The 14915-nt window shown below is 45.8% G+C and overlaps 1 long non-coding RNA gene across 1 annotated transcript in view; it reads right to left on the reverse strand.

Annotated features, from left to right (window-relative positions):
* Positions 1–3713: 3713 nt before the first annotated feature.
* LOC112958872 overlaps positions 3714–14915 on the reverse strand; it is a 51831-nt gene continuing 40629 nt past the window's right edge. The window contains exons 3-4 of the long non-coding RNA XR_003251517.1: positions 4592–4717; positions 3714–3862 (exon numbers count right to left, since the gene is read on the reverse strand). This is a non-coding gene — a long non-coding RNA (uncharacterized LOC112958872). The remainder of the gene's footprint in view (positions 3863–4591; positions 4718–14915) is intronic.

Here is a 14915-nt window from a genome sequence, read left to right on the forward strand (position 1 = left end):
TCTTGAAATTCTGTGGCACAACTACACTCTACGGAATAGACTAAATACAGAAGTTAAAAAAAAAAATCTAGCAATAGAGGATTAAAAGAAAAGAACAAATCTACTGATGTCACTGTCTGCGATGTCGCATCCTACTGGTGGAGTATCATACAAATTAAAAGCAAACACAGAAAGCAACCCCCCTCTAAAAATCAATCAGTAGAGAAAGGATTAGGCTGAATGACAAGACACTCAATTCCCAAGAAGGGTTCTGGAAAACAGCAAACACCCTAAGTAGTTCAACAGCAAGAAAGCGGGAATGAGCACCTAAACCGGGTTAGCTTTTATTATTAAAGACCARACATTATATTTAAGGACAGCATCCTCCGACAACCGGAATGCTGTCTTGAAAATATTTTTGGTGAGCTGCTCTCTCCTGATTGACATCCCACCGAGACCCAAGGCTCGGTTCCCCCAAGCGGAGAGTTTTTTTTTTTTCTTTTAATCAGATGAAAAACCTTTTATGTATTTCATTTTTCATGAGACAACAGCTCTCTACTGAAATCTAGTTTATTCAATTTTCATTATTTTTAAGGGGGGTAGTAAGACATGCAGCGTTACGCTGCAGCCTGTAGGGAACCGCATGGATGTCGAAAGCCGTGACAGGAAAGGGCCCGGGGAGCGCTCGGTCTGCGGCCAGAGCTGCTCGGGAAGCACTAGGCTGGATGTGGAACAGGCAGGGATGGAGATGGAACCTGCTGGACAGTGGTGGCTCCTGGGGAAACCACTGCAGTCAGCAGTGGCAGTAATCAYAGAATCATTTAGGAAAAGCAGGCTTCTCTTCCTGTTTCCTGCTTTTTCTGTGTGTGGTGTCATTTTTCTAACTCTCAGTTTTGATACCAGACTACAGATAATTTCCCCAGCCCTGCAGGCACACACACATGCTTCCTATCCCCAAAAAATCTTGTAACAGTCCTCAGCTTGAAAAGTGCTTTTGATAGCTCCTAATTTATGTTTTAAGTTAAGCAGTATTATACACCGTGACACAAATAGCATTACTTTAGCAAGTTAAAATTCTGACATTTAAGGATCTAACCATATATAATGGAATACAGTATTTTGAAGTGCTACTGTTAGAATATCTAAAGGTGCCCTTAAGAATTCAGTCCATGACAAACTTGCCCCAATCATCCCTCATCGATAGACCTCTCTTCACRTCGTTTCCTTCATCTCCCACTTAAACTGTTAAAAATTCTCAGGTACCAACTCAAGGAGTTCTGCACCAGCTGCGGCTATGAAATTAAAGGACATAAAACCAGTAACACTTCAAGCATGCTTTACAAGTTTACTGAGTTGAGCAATAAGGATTTTGTACAAAAGTAGGTGTCTGCGTACAAATAGGTGAATATATAAGTATTTGTGTACTGAAGGAGAACGCGGGTCTGCCAGCCTAGAGCACGTTGCAGAACCACAACCCAATGAGCTGAGTTCTTGAGCACAACACAGGCATATGAGCTTACAAGGTAGATGGTCTAAAAATAGATTCACCTGTATTCAGATCTGTACTAGTCACACATTAAGGTCACACTGCTGCTCAAAGAAAACCAATATCCTTTGAGAAGGTAAGACATCAAATTCAGTTTTAATAAAACAAAAAGAGCTACAAGTCTGTGGGGGTTCCGTTGCACACAGCATCTCCATCGAAGTCCCACTTTGAAGAAGGTTAAATACTAATATTGCAAAGCTCTCCTGCGCAGTTATGTAGCCTCCAGTTTGAAACATTCGAAAGAAATAATCACCTAGTGGGTAGGTCAGTTTACTTCCAATACTCTCCTTGACGCCACATTAGCGCAGATCGCAGCTCCAGTGCTCCTGCTGTTTGCACTCGAGGAGTAGCCGCGCATTTTCTGCCAGCTCCATGACATCATCCGAAAGCCCCACACGCTTCCCTCGCGCGCGCTGCGCCGCTCTCCCCTGCCGCCTCCCCCGCAGCCCCTGCGCACGCCGGGGGCTCCATGGAGGAGYGCTCGGTCCCCCTGCGGAACCCTCACGGCTGTCGCCGACCTCAGCGCTTTCGTTCAGCCTGTTACATAACACGGCGCTTGGCGRGGAGGCCCTGGCAGGCCGCGTGTGCGTGGGCCCGGCTGCGCGCTCGCCCCTCGGGGGAAGTACATGTGGGTCAGCAGGTTAGCAGCGGCTGCGCAACCACGTGGCGCGGGGAAGGGGCACGGGCCACCGGCCCCAACCCAGCGCAGGCTCCGCACCGCAGCCAGGGCCGGGCATTACATAAGAGACATGAGGCCAAGTTGCCCATGGGCGCCGGCGCCCCCCACGGCCGCCCCGACAGTGGCCCGAAAGTTGTGGGCAAATTAAGGGAATTTTCCGCAGTGTTTCTCATTAACTGCGTTATATAACCAGCTTGCATTCCACATCCACTCTCTCAAGCTCTAAATATATTCGCACTCAGTGTGGAGTTCTCCACACGCAGCCCGAGGCCCCCCGGCCTCGGCCCCGCACCCGGCTGCACTGTTGCCCCGCGCCGCCTGCTACGCGCGTGTGGCAGCTTGGAGCCGTTTACTGCGCGCAGCTTCCCTGCGTGGGAAGCTGCCTGGGAAGGGGGGGTGTGGCCAAAAGGGGAAAAATCCTGTAAAGCCCAGGCCAGCACATGATCAGCCATATTCCAGCCCGCAGCGCGAGCGCGCGCGCCTGCCCGCGGGAACTGCTCCCCACCGGGGGCTGCTGCTCCCACCTGGCTCCGACTTTTCTCCGCCTGTCACTTCTGTGAGCGGCTCCCCGCATGCCCGCAGAGCCCGAGCTCAGTAATTTGTGCCTGTCGCSGAGCGGGGCCTCGGTGGCACCCACCCCCCACGCTGTATTTACAACTCGTTAAAGCGGCAGCTCCCGCAGCGCCGGGCGCCCCGGCCTGCGCGCCCGCCCGCGACCACCGTGGAGCCGCATGGGGTTAACGTGGCAGCAGGGGCTGCGCAGCCACCAGGGCAGCGACCCTCGGCCAAGTTGGGTGCCTTCAAGAACGAGCAGCCGCGCCAAGGGATTGCCAACTCCACCGGGAAATGCAGCTATATACACATATATCGACATATAGCCCTGTATTTCCTGGACGTAGGTGCATGGAGGCAAGCAGCGTGCGGGGGAGCGAACAAGTGCCCCTCAGCGCGGCGCTCTGGCCGCCCCGCTCCCCGCGCAGCTCTGTGCCAGCCCAGAAACTGTCAAACGCGGCGGGGCGAGGGAGGAGGAGGACACGGCCGCTTGGAAAGTTTGTTCCCTTCAATCCCTGCGCTCCCGCTGTTGCTTTGGACATTTATGAAATTATGTAATCTTGGGGCACGGCACCCAGCCGGATACGAAGGCAATAAACGAGGGAGACGAGGGGGAGCAGCAGCAGTGAGCCRCGCTCTGTGTTTTTGCTGTCCTCGTCCCTCCTCCCGCGGCAATTAAAAGCGGGGATAAAAGTTTGGGAGGTTTCGCAGGGGGCAGGAGCGCGGCTGGCCCACGCGCCGGGAGGCGCCACAGCAGGGCAGGGGCTGAAGCGGCTGCGATTGCCCCCTTCTCCCTCRCCCCCCTCGCGCTCTGCCCACCCACCCGCGGCCCCGCTGCCCGGCGCCCTCCCCCGCGCTCCCACCTCTGCTGCCGCTGCTCRCGTAGCTCTGCCTGCGCACGGCGGCCGGCGCGTCGCTTTTCCGGGCAGGCTCCACGGTCACCGGCGTGTCCCTGGCGCTGGCAGCCGCCTCGGGGACGCTGCTGCCCGGCTCACTAGCTGCTGGATCGGGGGCTGCCGGAGCGGACTCCATGTTTTTTCCCAATGTAGATCGCTTGGAGATGGCGAGCTCCTACACTCCCTCTATCTTCTGTTTCCAGTGCAACTCTATGGTAGAAAAGCAGAAGGGAGAGAGTGAGCGCGATCCAGATGGGATGTGAGCTTGCCTGGCTGTGACCACAAGCAGCGCTAGCGAGAGCTTCACAACATCCCCCCCCCGCCCCCGCACCCCCCGCACCCGCCCCGCGCCCCCCAGAGCCCCCGGGCAGCGCGGCCGGGCACGAAGCTGCCCCCGGTGGGGCGAGAGAAGCATAGGGGGTTGAGCTGTCCCTGATGGACAACGAACCCCACACGCTTCTCTTGCCTTCCCTGGGCTGTGGGACTGCGAGGTTTCATACAACATCCCCCTTCCACAGGGCACCCTTGGGCACAAGGCAGCTAGCAAGGGGCCACGAAACCTCCACAGAGTGCCACGCTCGCCTCTCCTGCAGCTCCTCGTCTCTGTGCTGAGCCATCATCTGATTTGAAAATATCAGCTGTCACAGGGAGTATGCGCTGGAGCACACGGCCGTCATGCACCCTGGGCTGCCTGACCCTGTGGCCCGGCCCGTGGCAGGTGCTGGGGCTGCCCACTCAGCCCACGGATCCAAACGTAACGTTAGCACTCAGCACRAAAGGGTGGCCGCTAGGCCCGAGCAGGGAACACACCACCCTCCTAGGGCACCAGCCCTATGCTTTCCTATACCACTCCTGGTACCTGAGCAAACTCATACATGGGAACCTGGGTTACTCCACGCCCTACACTCCAGTCACCAATATTTCAGCTGTGAAGCATACCATATATTGTGTTTGCCCCAGCAGCTTGCTGACAAGGTGGATTACATCTTGCTGTGCTAGTGGTTGTCCTTTACCGTGAGCATAAAGTCTTGGAGGGCTGATTTGAGGGTCCTCAGTTCCAATTACCTATGTAGGGAAAACAAAAGATCATTTCTGATTATCTGCTGTCTGCATCTGAGGGAGGAACAGAGATTGTGGAATACATTAGGAGAAGATACAGTAGCATCACGAATATTTCAACCTTTATTTCCAAAATGCATATAAATTCAAGGAGGTCACAGCTAAACTTACAGACTTGCCCATTTGGTTAAGTCACTCTTGTTCCTAAATATTAAGTATTCAGTTACAGAAGGCTTGGAAGCCCTGGGGTATTGGCATAAAAGGTTGCAAAGTTTTTCACCAGTGATGAGTCAGAAGCCATTTCAGTCCAAAGGAAACGTTCCCAGCTAATGGACCAAGTGGAGGAGCAGGGAACACGGGAGGCAGAAGCAGGAATACCGCTGGCCTGCTGCTCCATCCTAGTCGCCGGGGAGGGTCCATGTCACTGGGCGCCAACGCCGGTGCCTTCACAGCCTCTGGCACAAGCGCCTGGGCAGCAAGGCGGCACCACGAAGCAGGTTTGTGCCATCCCTGCAAACTCTCTCCCTCACTTTGCACTAACTGGCAAGCGCCAAACACGAGCAGGGCTGCTGCAAGCTGTGCAAGCCCAGCGGCTTGCTCCCCTCAGAGAAAGGCTGGCCCTTCCTCATCGCTCAGGAGCAAACAGCTGACCAGGCTGCGTGTCTGGCTCCTCCAAAGGGGCCTCGATCCCCAAAGCTGCGAGGCCACTGCCCCTCAGTGGCTCCCTCAACACTCCTGCTCTTCGCCCCATAACGGATCGTTCACGTGAGCGCTTGGCAGGACCCTGGCCCTGGAATCCCAGATACTACCAATTATCAAGGGCTAGAATGTTTTGCTTCATTGTTAAAGGTTCCTGAGATTTTTATAAACCTACTCTAAATACACATAATTGTCATTTAGTTTGTCTKTTTCTTCATTACTAAATGGAAACATTTTTTCAATTTACTTTCCTGGAAGACGAGAAAGAAGATAGTGAAACACCACAAGGCTACAACAGCGCCATGTACAATAGAGCCTCACTTTTCAAAAGAAATTATAGGGGAGAACCACAGAAGAGTAAGTACGCATATCTAACATCTGCAAAGAAAAAAAAATAATGTTCTTCTTTACTGGCATCTCTCTTGTAAGTCACTAGCAATAAGAATCAGCTAAAGTGGGACAACAGCATGTGTGTAGGGGCAATAATCTAAGTTTCTGTAGCACCTACACAGCAATGAGACAAGTAGCTTCATTCATCTGCAAAACAGAGCCTGAAAAACTCAAGAGCATCATGAGAGAGAGAAGAAGGTGACAGTTCCTCCCATTTTGTCTAATGGAAGGAAACTCAGACTTTGGTCAAGCTGCCTCTCCGAATCTGCTCTGTTGGGGCCAATTTTTTGTTTCGTTTCCCTTGCTCTGWGTCAGTTTCTAAAGCACCATTTTGGCCTCTGACACAGCCCCTGGACACAGAAAGGGTCATCGTTGTCTTAGCCCTTTAATTTCTAGCTTCCAACCCATTCCAAAACGGTGTGTTATCTTTGTTCACTTAGCCTGTTTAAACTGCTGAGATTGGCATCCACAGCAAAGCCCAGCAGATGAGCAAAGCTAAGGGAGCTCAGGAGCAAGCCTTGCTTAGGCTAAAAAGCACTCTAGAAGTTGCTGCAGAGGCTGCCTTGAAGAGGGTACCAGAAATCATCCTTCCAGGAGCAATACACCCCAGAAACAGGAACATACTGCCAAATATTTCATGTTGATTYGTTCTTTTGATTCCATGTAGAGATAAAAAATAAATGTTCCTTAAATAAAAATGTATCATTTCATATATGAAAAATGCATATGAAATATTGAAAACATAAAATATTTCCATCAAATAAGAAATCCACCCTCTGCAAACCCTGAAGGAACACAACTTTCTGACGATTCTGGAGCAGACGAGGTATAAAATCACACAGCTATTTTTTGAGAGCACCAACCCAATGACAAAGGAAGTAGCAGAGGAGCCGCAGTGCGCAGAGCGGCCCAGCAGCCCGGCCAGCCCGCTGCTGTGCAGGACAAGCAGCAGCTTCACCCCCATACACACACGCGCRCGCACACACACACAGCAGGATGTCCACAGCTCACTCGGGATCACAGCAGCACCCTTTTGCCTCAGCATTTACRGCCCATTCACAAGCAGGCACATTTCAAGTCTGAGAGGTAGAGCCACCGAAGTCAATGCCCATCTGCCTCCAAAGGACACGCTCCCCTGGCTGGGGCTTTGACAGTTTTGCAGGAAATGAAGGGGCTGTTGGAAGCAGAGGGAAAACAACTGACACTCAGAAGAGCCAACTTGAGACTCGTGCAAGTCGCAAGACGTCCACCGGCTCTGCCAGGAGTCACCCAGTGCAATCCATCTGTACACACGTTGATGGGCAAATCTTAACAGAAGAATTTAAATTATAAACTATTCTTTGCAACCAAATGTTGTTGCATATCTTTTAATAATTTTACAAAACCTCTATGTTTTAACTAATTAAGTTTTGCAGTAGGACAAGACGTGGCTTCCCACTGAGGCCCATGCAAACTATATATGAACCTGAAATGAACCTTCTGCCAGTTATGCACCCCACAAAGCAAAACCTGGCAAAAAATGGAGGCTATACATATAGAATATGAAATAATTACTAAAACTGATCATTTGATCTAACTAAATGTACTAAATGAATCTTACTTTAGCAGAATTTTATCCTATTCTAGACTAAAACAAAACACAAATGAGCAAAACTAAGAATACTGTGGCGGGGGCACTGTGCCTATATGAACACAGCTCAAGGGGACCATTCCCCACAGTCTCTGTGTCYAAGCCAAGTGGAAAGCTCATCACACAGTTCACTGGGAATTTCAACTCAAAGATAGAAATTTATTTTGTTTGTTTGAAAGACAGAGGATCATTTGCTAACTCCTAAGCATGCAGATTCAGTGAAATCTCCTTCCTGCTGTGAAATCACAGCATAAACTTTGAGCCTGAACTATGAGCACTTCACATTGTTTGTTTAGCCACTATCCCCACTTCCCTCTCCTGCCATTTACATTCCTTCCTTACTCAATTTTCTCCTTCTGAAAGAAAGTGAAGTTTGTACTGCTCTATACAGAGCTACCTCCACAATCAGCACCCTCTGATGTAAAGGCTGAGCAGAAAGAGCACAGGCCAGGTCTTAACAACTGCAAATAATGAATACCCTCCCTGGGTGAGATGAGCACCCTCCTTACATCCCATACCCTTGCAGGCAAACTTTTCCTCCCACAAAGCTGAGCTAATTGACTTTGAAGAGCATCTCAGCCTGCCCATGCTCTATGGAGAGCCAAAGGGAAACGGGCAAGGGCAAAACCTCCTAAGACACATTTTTTTCATCTCGAGAACATGGAAGCTCTTTCAGAGAAGAGCAGCGAGACACCATTTCCAAATGTCTTGGATCACTCCCACTATAACATGTGGGTGGTTGTTTTTCAATTACATCTCTTTTTTGTACTTTACTCTTAATTGGAATTTTATAGAAGAGCTGTCCCCTAAAATGCAGTGTTTGTTGTATAACGCAAATAGTCCATCCTTAATATCAGATTGACAATTCATACCTTTTGTGCAGAAAAAGATTTTTCTCTAGAAGTAATAATAGGTTGCAAGCAGGAAGAGAAAAAAAGAGCTGCACGCCAAGAAAAAAATTATTATTACAATTATCTGCACAATTATTGTTCATATTTCTTCATACAAATCCATCAATCCCCCAGTGGATTCTGACATTAACCCCCTTACAATACTCTACCTGAAAGAATTAACTCTAAGATTTGGCTCACTAGCAAAATCTTGAAGTATCAGATAATGAACTTCTCAAGTACATTTACAATTTTTACTTAAATCTGCCAAGGAAATTCACACTAACCAAGCCAAATCCTACTGGATAAAGATTCTTGTTCCAAAATGTACCTGAAAAGGAAAGCTTCAAGTTACCTGTACATTACCATGTAATGAAAAGTTACTTTTTAGAACCTGTATAATGCAAATACAGAGTTAAGGCTAAAATATTTACATTTTCAAATATAATTTGCATTTTAAATTCAAATTAAAGTTAAAACATGCCCGAATCATAGTCCTTGTGATGACTTTGAACTTTTCCTAAGTATCTGGAAAGAAAGGTGGATGAAGAAGTCCCCACCTGCGGGATGCCAGGGAGGGGGAGAAGCAGGCGGAGAGCAGCGGCAGGGAAGCGCTCGCCGCAGCTCGCCAGGGCCATGGGGCTCCCAAGCAGGGCACCTGCTATGGCGCCGCGAGCGCGGCCGGAGGCTCTCCAGAGTATCCGATTGCAGAGAGCAGCGCCGGTCCAGCTCTGCTTTCCACAGGTTGMACAACTTCCTCCTCTAGCTCTCTTGGGACTATCAAAATTGCCTTCATTGAACACATATCAGAAAATGACACTAACCCTCAGTTTCTTCAAGCAACCCAAGTACACAGCAGGGACACCAGGGCTTAGAGGAACGTTAAAACTGAATTAGGCCAGAAAGGCAGAAGTGAAAGCTGCAATTTAATCTAAAATAATTATTCAGCTTTTATATAATTTGAAGCTTCATTTGATTCATTTAAACACTGTATTTAGTACAATACTTTTATTTGAAATAAAAGAGGAAAGTCATCTACTATGTGCCAAGGTCTACCAGCCTGGCCAGCATTACTAGAAATATATATATATCCTCATCTCCTTTAACTCTTTGAGAACTTAGCAGTCCACAATACTAGAGCATTCCCAGAGCAAAGCATTAAGTATCAGGAACATCAACCCTTTCATATGGTTTTGAGATGACTGATTATATTTTCCGCACCGTAATGCCAGAGCCATGCAACTTGTTTTGATTATTTTAATGATTAATGGGTTATTTTTGCTCTGCTTTCACACATAGCTGATGCTACCTACTATACATTATCAGATCGCATTACAAAACTCTCAGGTTGTTAAGAAAGGTTTTGAAAGACAGAAGAGAGGATCTGAACAGCAAATTCTACATGTACTAATAATCTAAAAGACTTGCTGACAGTGCAGGATAAAAACATTCCAATTATTACACATAAAAAGTAAGTCCAGAATGTTACATAGTTTAATATTCGCTGAAAGACTGAGAAGCTTCAGGAATATTGCTGAAGAAATCCTCCTTTTTCTTTTTTTTTTTTTTCCTTCTAGATTCATTACTTTTCTTGAACATAAAGCAGCTATTTAAAAGTAGGAACAAGCTATGCAGAACACCCTCACAAATGCATTTAGTCTTGCTACATTCTCTCATTTAGAAAAATAACCGTCTCAAAAGTTTCCTACTCAAAATAGGAAGCTCTTTGCTATGCAAAATTCATTTTAGTCGAGGCTTGAAGCTTGTGACTACAAGATTTCTGGGGAGCCCACAAAGGTATTTTGAAGTTTAAAGGAAATATAAAAGCTGGCAGAGGCCGCTGATTCTTAGAGGATTTTTCCATTTGGGCTTGTCACTTGTAACAAATTTATGTTACACTTCTTTCTATCTTTACTCTTGTCCATAATGCATGGGGTTCTTGCTTAGACTGCCGCTGCAATCTTTGTTACTACTGTAAAAATTGAACTACCATTTGAAAAATACCATAAAGGGGTAATTCAGGGAAAAATACTGGAGATAAAATCACCCCCTTCCCACCCACCCTCCAAAAAAAAAAAAAATCTATGAAGGTAACATCTCAAGAGGCCTTTATATAACATGAAAATCAATTTGTTTCCTTATATAAAATGGAATATATTTTGGCACACACATCGTGAATGTTATCCTATGGGCACTTCACTGAAACCTTTTTCCAGGTTTTCTGCAGCTTCCAAGATTTCCTCTCCAAGGACCTGTCATTACTCACGCAGGGGTCATCACCACATACTTCCACTGGCAGCATTAGGCTTTTTCACACTTTAGCATTAGGACCATTATTTGCTTCCAGCTTAAATATCAAACTATTTGCTCAGGCTATTTACAACACTAACTTGACTCTGATGTAATTTTATTTCTTTAAATTATCTATAATCTTTACAACACAACACTGATATGTTGGCACATAAACCAACAAAACTATTTCTGTGCTTTCTGTCCACTGAGACTTATAAACATCATGATGAATGTTCCTGAGGAATAGCAAGATCAGTGAATGATTTTCAGGGGAACAAAAAGTCACTAAATTTCTTAGTAATTTTCATAGATTTTATTGAATCAAGACGAACCCGGGAAAAAAATACCTATTCTGTTTAGAACTCTAGATTGTACAAATGTAAAGACTAAGTCACAATACACAATGATTTTTAATTCTCTTATCTTGTTCCTAGTACTGCAAACCTTTTCTGAGGCAAAAGTGTTTGAATTTTGTCAACTGGAATTTTGAGAACCAAAAAAAAAGTATTTAAACATGCAAATAGCTTAAACCTTAACTGTGTTCCCACTTGTCCRTCATAGTGAAATTCTAAATCTTCCTCACAGTATTTCTTGAGCTCAGAAATGCCAACATATAGAAAGACTGGGTGAGTGAGGTTTAAATAATAAGAAACCACTTACATGGATTTTATCACAAGTGCTCCATGCCCTTCTGTTCGAAGTGGTCGAGAGGAAGAGGACAATTTGGTGATCTCCGAAATGGGTGGTTTTAGCTATCAGAGCATCCTGGGTTCAAACAATTAGAGGGGAGCAATTACATACTAAGCACTAAAAAGCTATTAATGTTTTTCCACCTCAAAGTTTTCTAGTGGTACTAAGGGACCTTGCATTCTTTCATTGGGCATGATAAGTCCCCAGCCTGAGGAGCTTTGAGGTTACTCTGCCACACAAAATCATTTCAGGCACTCTTTGAATTGCTCTATGCGATACAAAGTTTACTTTTCTTCTAATCTGATCTCATAACTGCACTCCATGGGGACATATTTATCAGGGAAGAAACTCTTGGCCTGGGAAGTTGGAATTAAAAATTCCTTACTAATTAATTTTTAGCTGGCACAAATCACAGTCTTTTTAAGTTCAGTAGCAACTGTAAGTCTATTCTCCTTGTTAAACCACTTATAATTAAAGATAAATAAATAGCTCAGCTCTATTTTTTCCCCAGATGAATCTGCTGATTACCACAGTAGGCTTCTGTGCACAACTCTGGTTTGTGGATGAGAGCTTTTCATGAGGGCCCCAACTCTGCAAATGCTCACCCCCCAGAGGAAGGAATTTTTTGGAAGGGAAAAGGTTCTGCAACTTAGAAAGTCACAAAAGGTTTTATAAAAAATAAAAATAATTATTTTTAATAATTGAAAAAATATTTGTTTAAACCACTGTGTTTGCATACTCTCTTAAAATCCCTTGATAAGTAAAATTATAATTATCTTTCAACTTGCCCCCCATCCTTTTTTTTTCTTCCAAATATTTTCTGGCAGTATCAAGAATTAGAACTACTTGACTCCTGTCCAACTGAGCTGCCTTGATTTTTTATGACCAACTACATGACAGTGCTGCTGCTTCCTGACAGGGCTCTGGAATGCCCACAATAGGCATTTCTTCTTATCTAGTTTCTTCATTAGACTGCCAGAAACACAAGCGCAGCAGTTCAAAACAAGCACCTTACTGGAAATACACCTGCAGTCATTTAGCACTTGCCGTGTTGGCTGTGAAGAAGCTAAAACCAACTTATATCAGTGCTTTTGCCACTGGTAGGGGAGCAAGAAATCCCAAGGAGCACAAATGGTTAAAGGCTACCACTGTGTTTGGTACTTGCCAGGCTGCCTTGCACAGAGAGGGAGGCAGGACACACAGAGACCTCCTCCTGTACCCCAACATCTTCCCCCTCTCTTGCCCTTTTTGCTTCGCTCTGTGCCTTGCTTTAAGCAAACAACAGTGTTCTGTCTTAAAGAGCTGCCCAGTCCCCAAGCTATAAACTTCCCCATGGGAACAGCTCCAGCTACGCAAATCTCCCTGCCGAGGGTTTCGAATAGTCAGGACCTGACCTGCAACAAGGAGAACCAACATGGGGATCCACCATAGCGCATGTCACAGCCCTATGTCTAGAATGATGTTTTCAGGGCATTAAGAGGGGCAGAAACCACTTAACTATGTTACCAATAAGCTTTGCCAAAATCCTAATTCATCTCACATGTATCAAGGTATTGTATGCTGTTACAGCTACAAATTGTAAAGCTTCTACATGGAAGCTCTTGGATTTATGGCTGTCCTGAACTCACTCTGTGCCCATCTTCCTGGGAAGATCTTCATGTTTAAATGGTGACAGGAAGTCATTAAAAGTAAATAAATTAATTAATGAGGACAGGCATGGTCCAAGTAGGGTTATTTTTAAATGCAAGCGAATACTTAGAAACTTTTCTATAGTACTCAGTGATCTGCAGTTTCTGAAACACTATTCTCCACAATTACAGAAATTCAATAATTAGTTTCCAAGCTATTCATTAAACTTCTGAGGTAGATAAATAATGAATAAGAGCCAGCTATTCATTAGAATGCAACACCTGAAAACTATCTGTTATCCCTTCTGATGAATCTGACCCAAGGTTTTCTCTGCTCCTTGAGGGGACTAAAACTGTACCTGACAAAATCATGTGTTTTACCTAAAAATAAAACTTAAAGAACAGAAAGAGTTGTTTATTCAAATAGCAATCAATTCACCACAAGATCCCCAAGCCCTGCAAAAAAAATCCTTCCTTTAAAAGAAGTCCCTCAAAGCAGGCTTCCCTTGGTGCCTTACACCCAACAGGGCACGGTCAGGAAGCAGAAGGTGTCCCTGCTCTTCATCTGCTAGCACAGAACTGGGCCTAATCCTTGCAGTCTGTTCCCTACAGATCCTCACAGTTAAGAGGTCAAGGGGCAGAGGCTTCTGCTCAAATCTTCCTCTCCATTTCAAACTTCAGTCCTTACTCATCCCCATCACACACTTGCTTTTTCTTACACAGAAATCATGTTTTATTGGGTTTTAACTGCACTCCCAATCAGAAGTGTGTTGTGGTTGTTTGCAGGCAGCAGAAGGGGCTCAGGCACCACTATTTCTCTGCCTTAGCACTGTAGCACCCAGTGCTTCCCACCTCAGTGTGGCTACCTCTGGAGCAGCAGGGACACTTCTTAGTCACAGGGGGTTCCCAGTGCACTAGTTCATAACTGCCCTGCCAGCTCAGCGAGACAGGTAGCTCTGTTTGCATTGCTTGCAACTAATCTGAGCAGCAGCTATTAAGAAGCACTATAAAAACAAGATCTCCAAATTCTGGAGACAACAGTCAAAGCAATCAAGCCTCCAAAAAGAAGAAAAAAAGATCAGACACGGTACAGTTGTGAAAGTGCTATGAAACCCATTAAGAGCAATATGTTCTCCACACACTGAAAAGCTGAAGCTAATTAGTAAATTTCTGCAGTGCTCCAAGACTTGTAGATTACTAAGTGGGTCCCCAGTACAACTGGCAGCATTCAAAGATGTGCATTTGGATTTGATCATTTACTACAGGATTTCTCACAATTCCTCTAATTACMGACTCAGAGCCAAGCTTCTGGACTCCTGGAAAATGAAAAGGAAATCTGAAAACTCTCCATCGAACTCCCTGCCACTCTTCCTGTTTTAACTCTAGAAGGAGCAATTTTTGGTTGGACTAACTTGCACACCTCTGCAGCTTCGGTAGCAAGGAGGAGACAGCTGCTCCCCATCCACCCTAGGCTTGCTCCTAGGAGAGGGAATTTCAACATTTCCTGTGTTGCCAGTTTTTACTCKGAGAAGGTCAACTAAGCTAGGAGCCACACAGCACTCCAAAATCAAGTGTCTSATACATCTCGTATCTGTCCAAAGTAAAAAATTATCACATTCCCTGCATCCGCACATCTTTGCGATGGATCCTGCTTTACCTCCATGACTCCTGGAGCCCAGACCCTACCCAGTAGAATCAAAAAGWCAAGTCCCTTTGCAGGCTCCTTACAAATATCCATGGCCACACTTGGCAGACTCCTACTGCAGACCAAGTTGTGCTCAAGCAGTCAGATCCCAGGGGTATCCACAAAGCAGTAATGATCCCAACATATAGCAACACGAACATCCAGAAACAGAACATGAGCATCAGAAATAGAAATAGCAACATGAGTACCTAGAAAGAACAGTAGTCAAACACAACATAAAATAACATAACATAAACCTTGCACTGATCACCTTAGGTTGTTGCAGACTTTCTTCACAACA

Source organism: Nothoprocta perdicaria, unplaced genomic scaffold (assembly GCF_003342845.1).
Source record: "Nothoprocta perdicaria isolate Ctin4 unplaced genomic scaffold, notPer1 scaffold_113, whole genome shotgun sequence".
NCBI classification, from domain to species: domain Eukaryota; kingdom Metazoa; phylum Chordata; class Aves; order Tinamiformes; family Tinamidae; genus Nothoprocta; species Nothoprocta perdicaria.